This window comes from Mobula birostris, chromosome 5 (genome assembly GCF_030028105.1).
Source record: "Mobula birostris isolate sMobBir1 chromosome 5, sMobBir1.hap1, whole genome shotgun sequence".
Lineage (NCBI taxonomy): Eukaryota > Metazoa > Chordata > Chondrichthyes > Myliobatiformes > Myliobatidae > Mobula > Mobula birostris.
This window is the reverse complement of record NC_092374.1, coordinates 115,741,803-115,758,993: the sequence shown is the minus strand read 5'-3', so window position 1 is coordinate 115,758,993 and position 17,191 is coordinate 115,741,803. Positions and strand designations below refer to the sequence as shown.

General features: G+C 39.9%; 1 protein-coding gene across 5 annotated transcripts in view; it reads right to left on the bottom strand.

Annotated features, from left to right (window-relative positions):
- Positions 1-13,910, bottom strand: part of spopla (speckle type BTB/POZ protein like a) — a 184,669-nt gene extending 170,759 nt beyond the window's left edge. For 3 of the 5 annotated variants that reach the window (XM_072258597.1, XM_072258604.1, XM_072258603.1), the window contains exons 1-2: positions 13,796-13,910; positions 11-142 (exon numbers count right to left, since the gene is read on the bottom strand). The gene's annotated coding sequence lies outside the window, so the exon portion shown is untranslated. Of the gene's footprint in view, positions 1-10; positions 143-13,635; positions 13,734-13,795 lie in introns of those variants that run through there. The other 2 variants (XM_072258599.1, XM_072258600.1) reach the window with 2 other exon arrangements.
- Between the last annotated feature and the right edge of the window lie 3,281 nt (positions 13,911-17,191).

Below are 17,191 nucleotides of genomic sequence, written 5' to 3'. Positions count from 1 at the left end.
CTTGACCTACCTCTACGGAAATCCACACTAGCTTTTCCCGATCTGCTGCAAATTTCCAAGGTGTCCAGTCATGTTATCTTTACTTATTGCCTCTAGTAATTTGTTGACAACAGCCATTCAATTACCCAGTCTAGAGAATTTCCTGGAAAACAGAATGGTTCTAAGATATAGTATAATATCTTAGGCATGCTATTGTGCATAAATTTAAATAAACTATATTTTTCTTCCCAATATCAAGTGTACAGTTTCAGCATTTTATTGCCAATTTCTCTCTACAATCATTTGCCTCCTTTAATTATTAGCATCATAAATGATACATCAGTTAATATTTAATAATACATCTTCATTTCAGTGCAAACAAAGACAACAAGGGTCAAAATTTCATACTCTGAACATCAATCTTCATAACTTGCATTTAGAATAGATAATAAACTTCTGCACTCCTATTCCTTAATTATCTGCCAAATTAACAATGCTAGTTACCATTTAATCTTGAACTTGTGCTTTGACACAGGAGTAATTGCAGTAAATAATAAAGGCATATTTAAGGAGAAAATTTATGAGGATAAACATACAGGGAAGGAAACAGACGTTTATAAAGACAGGCTCAAATGAAGGGGAGTGAAGAAACTCAAACGATACATAAACAGTATCGACCAGAGAAATTAACTGGCCTGCTTCAATACAGTTAATTCCACATTAATACACAAGTAAAATTCCTGCATTTACATCCCAATAAAACATTCATTATGAAGAGACAAGAGACTGCAGATGCTGAAATGCGGAGCAGCAGATGATATGCTGGAGGAACTCAGTTTATGCTAAATCTATTGGGGAGGAAGGAAGGGACAATTGTCAAGGATTTAAATTGAAACCCCGCATCAGGACTGAGAATGAAGAGGGAAGATAGAAGGGAGAGTGGCGAGACAGAAGCCAGTAGCAGATTAGAGGACCATGGTTCAAGTGCTGGTGAAACCAGGCAGGGGAGGTGGAGGCGTGGAGCTGGAAGTGGAGAGCAGAGTATTATAACACAGATGCAGGCTCTTTGGACTAAATAGTCAACGCCAACCAGTGTCCACCCAGCTAGTCCCTATTTCCTGCCTGCAGCCCATATCCCCTTAAGTGAAGACAGGCAAAAAAAAAGTCACGTGGGGGTAAGGGAGGATGATAGGAAGTGCACCAGGACTGGAATCTTAAGTGAAGAAGGCAAGAATGAAGACACCATCAGGGGAGAAGTAGACAAATGCACAGATAGAACCAGGTAGAGGGGGTGGGGGAAGATGTGGACAATGTATGATGTGATAGGTTGATGGAATTTGTGGGGGGGAAAATCGGGGGTGGGGTGGAGTGGTTTGGACAGATAAGACAAAATGGGAGAACCAGAGGTGGCTTAGAAAGAGCCAGAGAAGGGCAAGTGTTTGCATATGAATTCATGTATATATAGAGAGAGGGGAAAAAAAAAAGCTAGGAAGGGGTTACCCAAAACAGGAAAATTCAAAGTTTATTTCACTGAGTTATTACCCTAGTCCTACCACAGCAAAATACAAGGGCTATCCCTCTAGTTTACAACAGACCTCAGGCTGGCAGTGGAGAAAGCAGAGATGGGCAGGTTGGAGTGGCAATGGGGAGGGTAGTTGAAATGGTATGCAACCTAGGAGCTTGAGATGGTTGTGCTGTTCTGAAGGTGCAAACAGTATCTTAAAAACACAACATATCCCTTCCATACAATCCTTGTGCTCACCATCCCAAGGAGGTAAATTTCAAATTAAGAACACCACAAGAAAAAAAATAATTTTGCACTTGCCCTGTATTCTCCATTAAAGAGTGATGTTTCATGCTCCTCACTCAATAACCCAATTCACACAAACCAAAAGCAAACACACAGGTGCCCAGTGCTGCATGCAAATTATCTGCCACCGTTTCATACGTTTCATCTGTCCTCCTTCGGCACATCTACAGGATTAAAGATGATTTGCTTGCACTATGGTTTTATTGTTAAGAGGTGATTGATGTGGGAACACAAACTCCTCTACAGAAAGGGCTAGTGGTGCTTGAAGGAGAGATCAAGTAGGTATTTTCTGAGGTTGCAGATGATGCACTCGTTTTGTTGTTTATGTGAAGCTTTTGTGTGCTCCGAATTCAAAGTCCTTAATGTCCAACATATTTCTTCACTGTGCAATCATAGGCAAGCAACTCCCAAACATTCTTAGGGATGATGCAGTTTCCCCCCACAACAGGGGATTATTAAGCACATTCTTCTTTTCCCAACTGGTATCTTTAAGGGACCAAACAAATACAATTATATCCTCAACACTGGGGCTATTAGCCCAGGGAGGACATCAACATTACTTTGTCTAATCATCCAACATGTTGGAACAATTTTGCAGAGACAGGGTTGCTGGTATCAAATGTACTGAGTTGCCTGTCTCATGCCCATGTCTCATAAGAATATTGAAGGACAGCAATTACTACTATCCAGCAGACATGCTCGTGCCAGGCCTGAGTTCTTGATGTTCAAACATATTTTCTTTAAAGCAGCTTTGCTGAAACATTGAAAGTACTAGTGAATTTTAACAATGATGTCCACCTTTGTCAAGAAGTGTTGCTCTAAAATATGGATGGGAGTATGGGAAAGGTAATATGCCTTGCAGATTTTGAGTGCTAAGTCCAGCCTCTCATACATTTCAGTCATACAGTGAAAGATGTCATGGAGCTCAGTATTCCATCAAGAGTCAACCCAAGTTAACTTTTTACTACAGCTTAACCAGAAATATTTGAGTTACTTTAGCTCTGATGCAACACAGTAATGAGAAAGATCGTCAGAAGTCTTAGGGCAACATCACACCTTTGTTTGGTACACATCTTCACCAAGGATATAGGACAGATTTAGATCCACTGGCTAGGATCATGGTTTGTTTGTCATCAGGAAGCAAAAATGAAATAGCGGCAATTTCTGTATTCAGCTAAATTGAGTACGCATATTCAATAGGGCTCCTTATGTTTTTCTTGTAACAGTCATGTGATGAAGATCACATCTACTGTGCATCTGGATGCATGGATTCGAATTTGAGGAGCAGCTCTCTAGCCACATTGGGAAAGGCAACCATGTACGACCCTTGGGACCCCCTGCAGTTACCCTTATTGATGACAGTTCTAACTACAGCATCTAATAATATATTCTTCTCTTCCAAGACTCTTTTAATGAGATTGTAGATTTACAACTGAAAGTCCTCACCACAAAGTTATGACATTAACACTTCTCACAATGTTTTCAAGTTAGCATAAGGCCTTTTCTAACATCTTGACAATGGGGATGGAATGGACCAAATTGGTTGTTGTGCGATGAAGTCAAGGGTACTCATGTCAAGACAAGGATCACGGCCATGGAATTCCACAATGTGTTCCCTTCTGCATACACTGACTTTTTGTGGCAAGTTCAACAAGTCCATGGGCCTCTGATGCTTGCCTGGGCTGCAGATGGCCATATCAGCACTGAAGAACCCTTCTCTCTCCATCTACCACCTGTTCTATAGGTCACAGGTCTTCTGCTTTCAGGTGACTACAGTTTTTTTTTTCCTTCCCCTTGAGGGATGGTGAAGTTTCCAACCCAGAAAAGCCTTGAGATTAATTAGCTCCTCAATTTTGTGTTCATTCTCAAACCAGTTTTGGCTCTTCCTGGTAATTAAGTTTCTATTCATAGATGCCAATTACGAACGACTTCAGAGTCGCCCATAAACTGGGTCCTACAGGGCAGTGTAGAAAGTTTACCTGTAAAGCACTGCCAAACAGCTATGTTTGTGGGCTTTTGAGGACTTCCACACTGAGCTTCTTGAACAATGCTTCTGTTGGTAGTGTTCTTAGGCCAAGCTGGTGAAAGCTGTTGCCATAAATGATGAGACAAAAGGTACATTCATTAACTGTAGAACGTTTTGAGGCACAAAAATGTTGTGAAACCTCTCCTGTTACTAATGATAGAAACAATGAGTGCAAACTCATCCTGGCTAACATTTTAACTTAAGTATCACTCCAATATTGCAACATTCCATTTATGAACTGTTATATACAGTGTAAATTAATTGTGTTAATCAGATTTCTGAAAATTCAATGAAGTGGGCCATCATAAAGACAAATATAGGGTACTCAAAATCTTTATGAATGCCAATCTAATTCTTTAGACAATCCTTTAGACTTTAAATAAATCAGATAGGACTGTAAGCATTATTAATTCTCTTGGTTCCAAGTTTCTGACTAGTTTTAATTAGTGTTGCTATCTTTTAACATTAAAATATACTTGCTGTCATACCATTTTCTTGGACAAAGGGATGGGGTGCATGAAAATTGCAAGTCCATGATATCACATAACTGATATTGACAACATAGCTGAGGTTGAGTTTCAAGTTCCTATAACTGAATATCACCAATAGCCCGAAGTGATCCACAACCAAGAAAGCTCACTAATGCCTCTATCTCCACAAGAGGTTAAAAGAATTTGGCAGGTCCTTGCAGACCTTTATCAATGTAAAAAAAAATCACTGCACCATAGAAAGTATCCCATCTGGATACGTGATGGTTTGATATAGCAACTGCACATGACCGCAGGAAACTGCAAAGTGTTGTGGACTCGGGTCAACACGTAATTGAAACCAGCCTCCCCTCCATGGCCTCTTACTATACTTCTCATACCTCATTAAAGCAGTCAGCATAATCAAAGAACCAACTCATCCCAGACATTCCCGACAGTCCTGTCTTCCAGGGGATACAGTAATCTGCAAGCACATACCTCCAGACTCAAGAGCAGCTTCTCCCCTCTCAAAAGATTACTAGATGTTTCCCTAGTATGATAAAATGGTCTCAATCTCACAATCTACCTCTTTGTGATCTTATTGTTTACCTGCACTGCTGTTACATTATTCTGCATTGTTTCTCCTTGTCCATCAATGAACTGTAATGACTTGATCTATAAGAACGGTATGCAAGACAAGCTTTCACTGTATCTCAGAACATGTGATAATTCCAATAGTTACACCTGACTAGCCTCCATTAAACTGGCAACAAAACACAGGCTTTTGTTAAACAATTAATACAAACCAATTATAATGGATTTTATAGTTGCAAAGGATGGGCCTGGGCTTGTCACCGTATTAGGTTCTGTTTACTTCGGCTTTGCCACACTACCTTTCCTCCCAAAAAAGTTTTTGAATACAAAACTTTACTTAAGACCACAAACCCACAGGCAGTGGTCTGCAGACCCTGCAGAATGACATAATAAATTCCAAGGGACAGTTTCCGAAGCTAATATGAAAACATACGGCAGAATGCCTCATCGGCAGAATTCTCTGATAAACGGTAAAACCTTGCTTGGCTGCCAGTGAGACAGGCAATGACACCCCATGTCAGACTACTCCTTCACAGGGCAACGTACACCTTCTTGCACGTTGCCCTTGAGATAACTACAAAGAGGATTAGATAATCACCCACTCTGAATTGTGAATTTGTAAAGGTTTGAAATAGGATGCTAGAATCATTGACAAGCTTCAATGCAAGCAGCCATGTAACAGTATTCTGTTCTACAAGTTGTTCCCAGAAATATTTATCAGAACAAACATGCTAGTGGAAGATGACGAAAGACTGCATTTTGGTCTGCCCAAAACATTTGATCTTCCAATGGAAGAATGCTACCTGGCACATTCCACACTGCAGAAATACATGCCAAAGGATGCACTGAAGGTTTATGCAGTCAATGCAATGGCATTATGCAAGAGCACTGCAGTCCAAGGTCCTGCTGCAAGTGGACACTGAGGGGCTGAGTCTGTGTAACAACAATGCAAATATTAGAAGGGTATATTGTTCAGAGACAATGAGCAGCATTGGGTTTACAAATAGAACAATGAGACCTAATGACACTCTGAATATGTAAACATGACACACTATGAATCAGAATAAAGTTTAAGATTACTGGTATATTTATTTACTTAGAGATATAGCGTGGAATAGACCCAACCACACCGCCCAACAAACCCAGACAACCCTCCATTTAACCCTAACCTAATCAATTTACAATCACCAATTAACCTAGGAATTAGCAAATCTTGGGAATATGGGACGAAACCAGAGCCCCAGGAAAAAAAACATACACATTCCACAAGGATGACGTTCAGATTCCTTACAGAGGGTGCTGGAATTGAACTACAAACTCCGATACCATTAGCTTTAATAGCATCGCGCTAACCACTTACACTACATGTCGAGAAATTTATCGTTTTGAGGCAGCAATACTTAGCAATACACAATGAAAACTAAATTTTAATAATAATACAAATATATTGTATATATAGTGCGAAAAGAAAGGGGAAAAATGTCGTAAGGTAGTTTTCATGGGGTCATTGTCCATTCAGAAATCCAATGGTGAAGGGGAAGAAGCTGTTCTTAAACGTTAAGTGTGTGTCTTCAGGCTCCCTCTTGATTACAGGAATGAGAAGAGGGCATGTGGTGGGTGATGGGGGTCCTTAATAATAGATGCCATTTTTATGAGATATCATATTTTGAAAGTGTCCTGAATACTGAGGAGACTTGTGCCCATGATGGAGTTGGCCGAGTTTACAACTTTCTGCAGCTTTTTCTGATCCTGTGCATTGGCCCCTCCATACCAGATCACGATGCCACCAGTTAGAATCCTCTCCACATACCTCTGTAGAATTTTGTGAGTGTCCTTAGTGACCTACCAAATCTCCTCAAATTCCTAATGAATTACAGCCACTATCGTGCCTTCTTTGTATTTCCATCAATATGTTGGGCCCAGAATAGATCCTCAGAGATGCTGACACCCAAGAATTTGAAACAGCTCACTCTTTCCACTACTGATCCCACGATGAGGATGTGTGTGTTCCCTCGACTTCCCCTTCCTGAAGTCCACAGGACTATAAAGTTGTTGTTGCGATACCACTCAACCAACTGAGATATTTGCACCATTATTAACCTCAAGATTGAGGAACATAGCTAACATTGTGCTTTTAAGAAGGGTGGCAGAGAAAAGCTTGTGATCTATAGACCAGTAAGTCTAATATCTGTGGCAAGTTACTGAAGAGGATTCTATTATTTTTAATTCAGACATAATGTTGAACAGGCCCTTTCCCGACCACCAAGCTGCACCACCCAGTAACCCACCTATTTAATCCTAACTTAACCACAGGACAATTTATAATGGCCAATTAACGGGTGCATCTTTGGACTGCAGGAGAAAACCAGAGCACCCAGAAGAAACCCACATGCACAAGGAAACAATATACAAGCTTCCTTATTTTCTATTCTGAGGGATGAAATGTATATATATTAGGTAGTTAACATGGTTTTGTGCATGTGAGATCATGTCTTACAAACCTATTTTTTTTATTGAGGAGACCAAGAATGCTGATGAGGGCATGGCAGTAAACGTGGTCTACATGGACTTCAGTAAAGCTGTTGCTAAGGTTCCACATGAAAGGCTGCTCTGGAAGGTTGAATCACATGGAATCCAGGAAGAACTGGCTAACTACATACACAATTGGCCTAATAATACAAAGCAGATGGTGATGGAAGGCAGCTTTCTCAGAATAGAGCCCCGTGAATGGTGGTGTGCCTCAGGGCTTGGTATTGGGTCTATTATTGTTTGTTATCTATATCAAAATTTGGATAAGATTGTATAAGGCATGGTTTGTAAATTTGCAGATGATACTAAAATTGGTCATATAGTGGACACTGTAAATTATCAACAAAGTAGTGGGAGGTGTTGTATTTTGGAAAGTCATATTCAAGTAGGAACAAAGGGATTTTGAGTACAAGTCCATAGTTTTCTGAAAGTGGAGGCACCAGTACACATGATGGTGAAGAATATTTTTAGCACACTGGCCTTCATAAATCAGGGCACTAAGCATAAAAGTTGGAGGTCATGGTGCAGATGTACAAGATGCTCGTAGACCACACTTGGAGTATCATGCTCAGATATGGTTACCCCGCTATAGAAAAACATCTATTACACTGGGAAAAGAGTACAGCAAAGATTTACAAAGATGCTGCCAGGACTTGAGGAGTTATAGGGAGAAGTTGAACAAGGTAGGACTTTATTCCTTAGACTGTAGGAGACAAACGTGATCTTATTGAGGTTCATAAAATCATGAGAGGCATAGCTAGGGTAAATGCACTCAAGTCTTTTTATCCCCAGAGCTGGAATACCAAGGACTAGATCAAGAACTTGCTCAAGGCATAGGTTTAAGGGGAAAGGAAAAATTGTTAAAGTGAACTTCATTTTTACACAAAGGATGGTATCTATGAGGAATCAGCTGCCGTGAAGTGTTATGGGGTTAAGGACCAAATACTGGGAAATGGGACTAGCTTGGATGGACATCTTAGTCAGTATGGACCAGTTGGGCCAAAGGCCCTTTTCCTTGCTCTGATTCTATCCCTTCCCATCATTAATATGATCTACATGTGGCAATGCCTCAAGGAAACATCTATCAAATATCCCCATGTGGGCCTTACCATTTTCTCACATTTACCATCAAGCAGGAGGCAGAGCAGCCTAAAGTCCCCACAACCAGCAAATTCAAGAAAAGCTATTTATCTTCAACCATTCTGTTTCTTGAACCAATCTGCATAACCCCAATTACCACCTCAGTATGACAACACTTGGACCACTTTGCACTATAAAGGACTTACTTTTCCTTATTCTAATTGGGTTCTGTCTAAGCAAAAAAAGTGTACAACCTATGTTTTCCTTGGAAATGCTGCTTATCTGATGCTATATGCCTGTATTCCTGTTGCAAGTTTTTCATTGCATTGGTTGATACACATACTTGTGCATATGGCAATAAACTTTGATTTGGGAAGGAAAAAAACAGTTCAAATTTTAGATTGCTCATCCCTCATCAAAACAAGAAAAAAAAGTGAGGACAAGCACATCTTAAATCACTGGGAAGGGGTGGGGATGAAGCAAGGGAGGAACGGGGAGAGCAAAGAATCTCTGAAAGAGGAGACAAAGAATCCATGTGAGAAATGCCACTGGAAGGTGTTGAAGGCTAACCACTGCTGACCAGTCAAGTGGAGTAGTAAATGGAGGGGGATGCGGACAAAAAAGGCTGGGGGGGGGGGGGTACTCGAACTGTGAGATGCAGCACCTAGAAGGTACTAGAAATCAGAAAAAGAATCCAGGAAATATTCTGCAGGTTTCTGTAGAAAGAAATAAAATTGAGTTGCAGTTTGATAACCGAAGAGGAAGGCTATCTAACGTTAGAGTTCTACGATTGCAATGTACCTACGCAGAAGATAATCTCTGTTCTAAATGCATTCAGGCCTTAAATAGAACAGTATTGGAAATCAAAAAGACTTCAGAGTGGGAATGAAATTAATAGTTAAGTGATAGGCAACTGGAAGATCAAAGGCACCCAGGCAGAATCAGAAATGTCCCGCAAAGCAGTTACCCAATTACCATTTTACCTTCCACAAAGTCCAATTCAAGTTCATTAATTGTACCTCATCTTGTTTAACTATGTTGCAGCACCAGCATAATATTAAAACCAACATGTCAGTGGCCAGTCTTTCCTGTTTGTGTCAGAACTGGCCAGATCTAACACAAGGACATGAAACTGCTAGTCAGATGTTGCACCCTCCTCCTCTCCCCACTCTCCACTGAACCAATCTGACTGCCCAAGTATTTATTAAGCATCTGCTTTTATTTCACATTTCCAGCAACTGCTGTGACCTGCATCTCTCAGTCTCAGCATTTTATTTCCTTCTCATCTCCCACAACTTACATTCATGAAAGACAGATCAGTAATGATTAAAAAGTCTAAACCATCTCAGACAGTTCCAAAAGTGTGACAAGTTAGTTTATTATTGTCACATGCACTGAGCCACAGTGAAAAGCTGTTTTACATGCCTTTCATACAATCATGTTATCACATCAGTACACTGAGGTAGTACAAAACGCAATAACAAAATGCAGAATAAAGTGTTACGGTTACAGAGAAACTGTAGTGCAGATAGACAATAAGATGCAAGGCCCTGATGAGGTAGCTTATGAGGTCAATATTTTATCTAATAAAAGGGGACCATTCAATAGTCTTATAACAGTGGGATTGACAGTCAATAGCCCTGGTGTCTGGTGGAACATATTTTCAGATTTTTGCATTGTCTGTCTTGACAGGAGGAAGAAGAAAGAACGTCTGGGGTGGGTGGGGTCTTTGATTATGCAGCTCTTTACTAAGACCACAGAGGCAAGGCTCTTTTCCATGATGTGCTAAACTATGTACACACTCTAGATTATTGTAGTCCCAGACACAGCAGTTGCCATAACAAGCTGTGTTGTATTCAGATAGGAGCCTCCTGCGGAAGTAGAGGCACCAGTCCAGTTCTTGGCCATAAAACCTACGTGGTTGAACAGGTTATGCTATTGATGATAATGGCCTAATTCTGCTCCTATGTCTTATGAAATATGCCGGTGAAATATGCTTTAAAATTTAAAGCTAAAGACAGAAATTCCTGCAGGACTTTTGAGGAAGCACATTCAGAAAATTTGGAGTTGAACACGTACAATGTTAAAGTTATAACTGATGGGAAGCAAACAAAATGCTTAGCAGGTCAAGTAACTGCGAAGGAATATTAACGATTAGTAATTCACACTGATGACCCGATGAACATTCATGGACCTCCTTTTTTTCTCCCACTTTACAGACTATGATCTGCTGAACATTTCCAGCATTTTCTGCTTTCATTTCAGAGGCCCAGCTTCTGTAGCACTTTGTTTTGAATGGCGACGTGAAACATAATTAACAGATGACCCAATGCCTTCTCAAAGCAGTCTCCAAACAGCAGATTGACTGGACAATTCCACCACAACGTACTATAGTTTTCAATCCCAAGTACCCTACTGAATGAACTGCGTTTAGTAATGCAGTTACACTACTGCCTGGGTACTTCAGCATACCTTTCATTTAGCTGCCTTTACAGGAACATAATTTATGGATTTCAATATCAATTCCAAAGGAATCAAAACAATCAGTTGCTAAAATCACGCAGAAATTTTTGTTGATTTAAATATTTTCCTTTATCAAAGAAAACAATTCTTCTCATGGTTGGTGGCTTTCCTTATCTTTCTGCATCTTCCTCTGTTTCCTTCAATGACATTAGGCAGGCTTGAACAGAGGCCTATCTACTTAGAAGCCCTGTGGTGATCCCAGTGTCCTTGCCTCTTCACTGGTAGATGGAGGGAAGGAAATAAGCTGTTCCATAATATACAAAGAGAACAATGCAGCAGGGTTTAAGTTACCCATTTTTAAATACATACAAAAAGCTGATCTGGGAATCTGAAATTCACAGAACATAACAGAAGCAAAATCAACTTCAAAATATATTCAGATTCTGTCACATCACTAGATACCAATTTCTGACACTGTCTAATGAATGTCCAAATCCGAATCACAAGACCAAAATATTTTAACTTTATTTAGAGATCCAGCATGGGAAAAGGCCCTTCTGGCCCAACAAGCCCACACTGCCCAATGACACTCAACCTACTAAACCTGTACATCTTTGGAATGTGGACAGAAGCCAGAGCACTCAGAGGAAATCCAAGCAGTCAAGGGGAAAAGGTAAAACACTTTACAGACAGCAGCAGGATTTGAACGCCAGTCGCTGGTGTTGTAATAACATTACGCTAACCACTATGCTACCATGTGTTCAAGCAATTTAGTTTGTGAAATATATTAAAGTTTGCATACATACATTCATCAAGGCCCCAAGACTACAGAGGTGGGTTAACTGTAACCTGTTACTGTTCACTAACTGGCACCAGCTCGTTTTACAATTAAGATATTTACATAATTTAACCAAATTCAACACATTTCAAACTGCAATGTTTTTGGAGAGAAAAGTAGGTAAACCCAGCAACAGATCTGAAAATCATCTTTACAATATGCATCAATTCTGATATTCTGAGTATAAACTTTTGTACAATTAATCAACCTTTCTCCACATTTAAAAACTGATTTAAAATACAGGATTGAAATTAAGTAACCCAGCTGTATGTTTCAAAACACTCCAAGTCCATGCTTTTCCTACTGAAGTCTTTTTTTTAAATTCACAAGTAAAACAGGCAATTGTTATTTCACACTCATCCTCATTGCCATTTTTCAGAAGAGTTTAGAGACCTCCATAATATGCCTGGATGTACATATAGGCCAACCAGATAAGAACGGCAAATTTCCTTTCCTGGAGGAACTTAGTAAAGGATGGGTCTTATACAACAATCTAGCAACTATAATTATAACTGATTTCAGATTTAGATAAATTTAAAATCCCCAAACCATTAAGTAGAGTTGAAAAAACTCTCCACATGAATAGTCTAGGCCTCAGGATGCAAATTCAATGATAACCATTATCGTACCAATCATATTCATATTTCTTTTAATTTATACACATGGCCTGTTCTTAGAACCCATCTTTAGTTGCTTAGATGTCTAAGTAATCTAGTTGTTTATAAAACCAGACCAATTGAAAACAAACAACTACAGTCCAATGAGTTATTTGAAAGTTATTCACACTGGCATTACATGAAACTAGACTGGGCTTTCTTTCCTAAAGGTAATGGATTATTTGATGTCCATCAGATTTTCATGTTAAGCAACTTTGTATACAAAAAAATGTTTGCCCAGAAAGTTTATTTGGTGCTGCAATTTGTTATTTCTTAGAACATCAAGTAACAAATTAGCACAATACAAAGACTGACAGCTACTATGGATTAGAGTATGCTGTATGACATGCAAATGAGATACCAAGAACAAAAAAACAAGTTCTTCAGCCACTCTTAGCTATGCTCCCCACATCAGCTTTACCTGCTATAAAGAACCACCTTCAAAGATTCAAAAGATCCAATTAGCCAACTGCACTTTTGTCCTTACTATTCAATTCCTGATGTAAATTAAAACCTAGCCCAACAAGTTAGCTATCAGGTACAACATTAGTTTAGTCATCTAAATTACCATTAGGTAAGTTTATAAATAACAGATGATGAAATAACGTAAAAGGCTTTATCACCTTTTTTCATGCTATATCAAACTGTCATTACAAACCCCTACGTGGGTCAGAAACAACAAGAGTTTAAATATGTCTAACGAGATGCAACTTTCCAAAAGATTTTGTGTGTCTGCGGGAGAGAAGTAATTAGGTAGCGAAGACAACATTCTTATTTCATTTGCTCGATTATACAACTCAGCTGGGCCAAAGGGTGAGAACGGAGGGGGAGGGGAGTGGGAGTCGGGGTGGTGGTGGAAGAAAGGGACAATCTCTTTGTTCGTCGCTAACCAATCGCCTCAGGAAGCCCTGACGGAAAGGTTCATATGCGACCGAGGAGCGATAATACGCGGCGCGTTTTAGCTGCCACAAATGACTAGTACAAGCTCTGGCACATCCTCATCACAGGATCCACATATTAATTTTCTGTCAGTCAAATAACAGTCAATAATCTCGAATGTTTTACAATTTTTTTTCCCTAATCCAGTAGAGGTCCATCCTCCCAATGAGCAAGGATTATTTTAGGATAATAAAAGCGTGTGTCGCTGGTTTCAGATAAGCCCAGGAGGGCCGGAGCTCGGTGTCCATCATTACCTGCTGCTTTGTGAAGTTTCCCCCACTCCCATTTATTCGGGGACCGCCGGGTTGCGAGCGCCTGCTTCGGCCCAATTAAAACACTTAAGTATCATTTGCTTTTCCAAAATCAACCAATATCAATCAAAGTAAAAAGGGAAGAGCCCAACAGGCTACTTACAGTCCTCGGCCCGGAGCCACACAGGCACCGAGGGCTCCTAACGTCCGCGGCCGCCACACAAGTTCAGGCTTTCAACTGTTTGGGGCGGTCGGCCGCTGTTCGGCTACCTTCGTCACATCTCGGTAATTTCCGGCCCTTTCCGGAAGCCGCTGCCTCTCTGTTTATGAGCGAACTGTCAATCAAATAGACCAGCCTTCCTGGAAGCAAATTCAGACGTTACAGGAAGTACGGTCAAGGGATTTTTTTTCATATTGTTACAGAAGGAAGGATGCGTTATGTTTTGCGTGTTCTTTTTCTGCAGCTTGCAGCCTCAGGTGCCCTTTCTATAATTAACCTGCATAGTAATGTTGTAAATAAGGATTACAAAACTATGGATGCTGAATTATTACCCTTCCATCAGAACATGACCTGTGATTGCATTAAACAATCTGGCCATCATCTTAAAATATTAATCCTCTTTCTCCTTCCACAGACGCTGCCTCACCAGCAGAGTATTTTGGTATTTTATGTTTTAATCCAGTAATGATGTGCTGATGAACTCTTAAACAGGAACACTGTCATTGGCTTTTTAACATTGGACAAAGAACACTATTTTGCAGCTGGGTGTACAAATCATGGACTTTACTTAAGGATAGTTCTTCTCTCTGGCTTTGAGTTGTAGTATTGCTGGCTTGTACGAATTTACCAATAGAGGCTGGCAGAAAAGAAGAAGGAATAAAGATAGTTACATCCTAATTAGAGAAAAAAACTGCGTCCAGTGCTCCGGATGTGGCCTTTTATATATTGGCGAGACCCAACGCAGACTGGGAGACCGCTTTGCTGAACATCTACGCTCTGTCCCCCAGAGAAAGCAGGATCTCCCAGTGGCCACACATTTTAATTCCACATCCCATTCCCATTCTGACATGCCTATCCACGGCCTCCTCTACTGTAAAGATGGAGCCACACTCAGGTTGGAGGAACAACACCTTATATTCCGTCTGGGTAGCCTCCAACCTGATGGCATGAACATCGACTTCTCTAAATTCCGCTAAGGCCCCACCTCCCCCTCGTACCCCATCTGTTACTTATTTTTATGCACACATTCTTTCTCTCACTCTCCTTTTTCTCCCTCTGTCCCTCTGAATATACCTCTTGCCCATCCTCTGGGTCCCCTCCCCTCCTTATCTTTCTTCCTGGACCTCCTGTCCCATGATCCTCTCGTATCCCCTTTTGCCTATCACCTGTCCAGCTCTTGGCTCTATCCCTCCCCCTCCTGTCTTCTCCTATCATTTTGTATCTCCCCCTCCCCCTCCAACTTTCAAATCCCTTACTCACTCTTCCTTCAGTTAGTCCTGACGAAGGGTCTTGGCCTGAACCGTCGACTGCACCTCTTCCTACAGATGCTGCCTGGCCTGCTGCGTTCACCAGCAACTTTGATGTGTGTTACATCCTAATTAGCATATGCCTTTGCCTTGCTCTTTATTGTAATTATAGTTACTACATTGGCAATATTTTGTTTTTACAATCAAACATTTGCATTTTTCAAAAATGCACAGCAATGAGTTGCCAACAATTGGGCCGGTACCAAAATATTAAGGTATCAAAAGAGAATTTTAATTGTTATTTGGATCATTTTAAATGACAATTAATATTTCAGATGAGAGAAAGAAAACATGTTTCTTTCCATTTTAATCCTAGTAGATTTCTAAAAATTTCAAAAGAAAATTTCATTGGAATACACATAAGGCATTCTCTGACATTTCAAGCCAAGGTCATTTTCAAGCGAAACATTTTAGGTTTCAACATTAGCACTAAAAAGACTACATCATTGCATTGAAGGGTCCAGTATGTTCCTGCATTCCTAGATGATACTAGAAGAATTCTACACTCAGTGGCCTCTTTATTAGGCATACCTGTAACCTGCTTGTTAATGCAAATATCTAATCAACCAATCACGTGGCAGCAACTCCAGGAGCTAAGAAATTGTCACGCTGCTAAAACAGTCTGCCATCATTTGCAGAAAAAAAAATGGGAAACAAAAACAAATGTTTTAATTGCTGATTATGGATTGGTATTTCAGCAAATTTAAAGTCCAATTTTAAATTAATTTTAAAAGTTCAGCAAAAACATGTTGCAATGAATGTCATGAAACGCTTGAGTGCTCATTTATCTTATTTAGAGAAGAAATCCTGCTAATTATAACTGATCTGATCTGTATGTCCACTCACAAGCCAATGCACTAAACTTCTTTATGGACCCTGAGGCAATTGAAAAGCAGGCTGGAGACATAACAGACTGCAGATGCTGGGGAGTAACTCCTTTTCCCTCTGTAGATGCTGCATGACCCACTGAATTTCCCCAGTGTGTTTTGTGTCATTACCTGCAGGCCACCAAGTTGTATCCAACTACTGTTAAAAACTGTCAAGGTTCAAGAAGATGATATGTTTTTGAAAATCAATGTGGACACTTCCACATGACAAATTGAAACAAATAATAGTACATTTTGAACATAATAAAATAGTATTTCATATTAATGTGTTTATTTGGCCACTAATGGAGCAATTTACAAATTGGTAGACTTATCAATGCACAATATTTAAAAGTCACCAACTTATGTCACACATGCTGGACACTAATAAGTATGCCAATTTGGAGTATATCATGATCTGTGTTTTTCTATGTAGGTAGATAGATGTCTTATTGATCCCAAAGGAAATTACAGTGTCACAGTAACATTACAAGTGCGCTGATATACAAATATTAGAAGAAAAGTAAGAAAGAATAACAAATAAGTTAACCTAAACAGTCTAACAGGAGGGGGTCATCACTTCCCTGGCTGTAGATTGACTCATTATAGAGCCTAATGGCCAAGGGTAAGAATGATCTCCTGTAGCACTCTTTGGCGCAGCGCAGTTGTCTTAGTCTATTACTAAAAGTGCTCCTCTGTTCAGTCAAGGGTGAGAAACATTGTCCAGAATTGCCAGGAATTTCTTGTAGGGTTCTTTATTCTACCATAGCCTCCAATATGTCCAGTTTGACTCCTTCATGAATCTGAGCTGTCATTTTAATTTCTTTCATGAAAACCGATAGCTAGATACAGACATTGAGGCAGCAGGAGCAAATCACCATAGTCCCCTCAACTGAATGAATTACAGATGTGGATCACAGGATAATATATACGACACACAATTTATGATCAGAACAGCTTATGTGTTAAAAATGTTGTTTTTTATTTACTAATGCTTAGCTTTAAAGTAGTAAGAGCAGCACTGCATGTCCAATGAAAGTCTTGATGCTCAGGGTTATAAACTAACTGCATCAAGTAACTTACTTCTCTATGTGGGAAAACTGAATGGCCCAAGGGCACTGAATTTCAAGACTCTGTTCTGTCAATCTATGCAAAACTACAGGGAG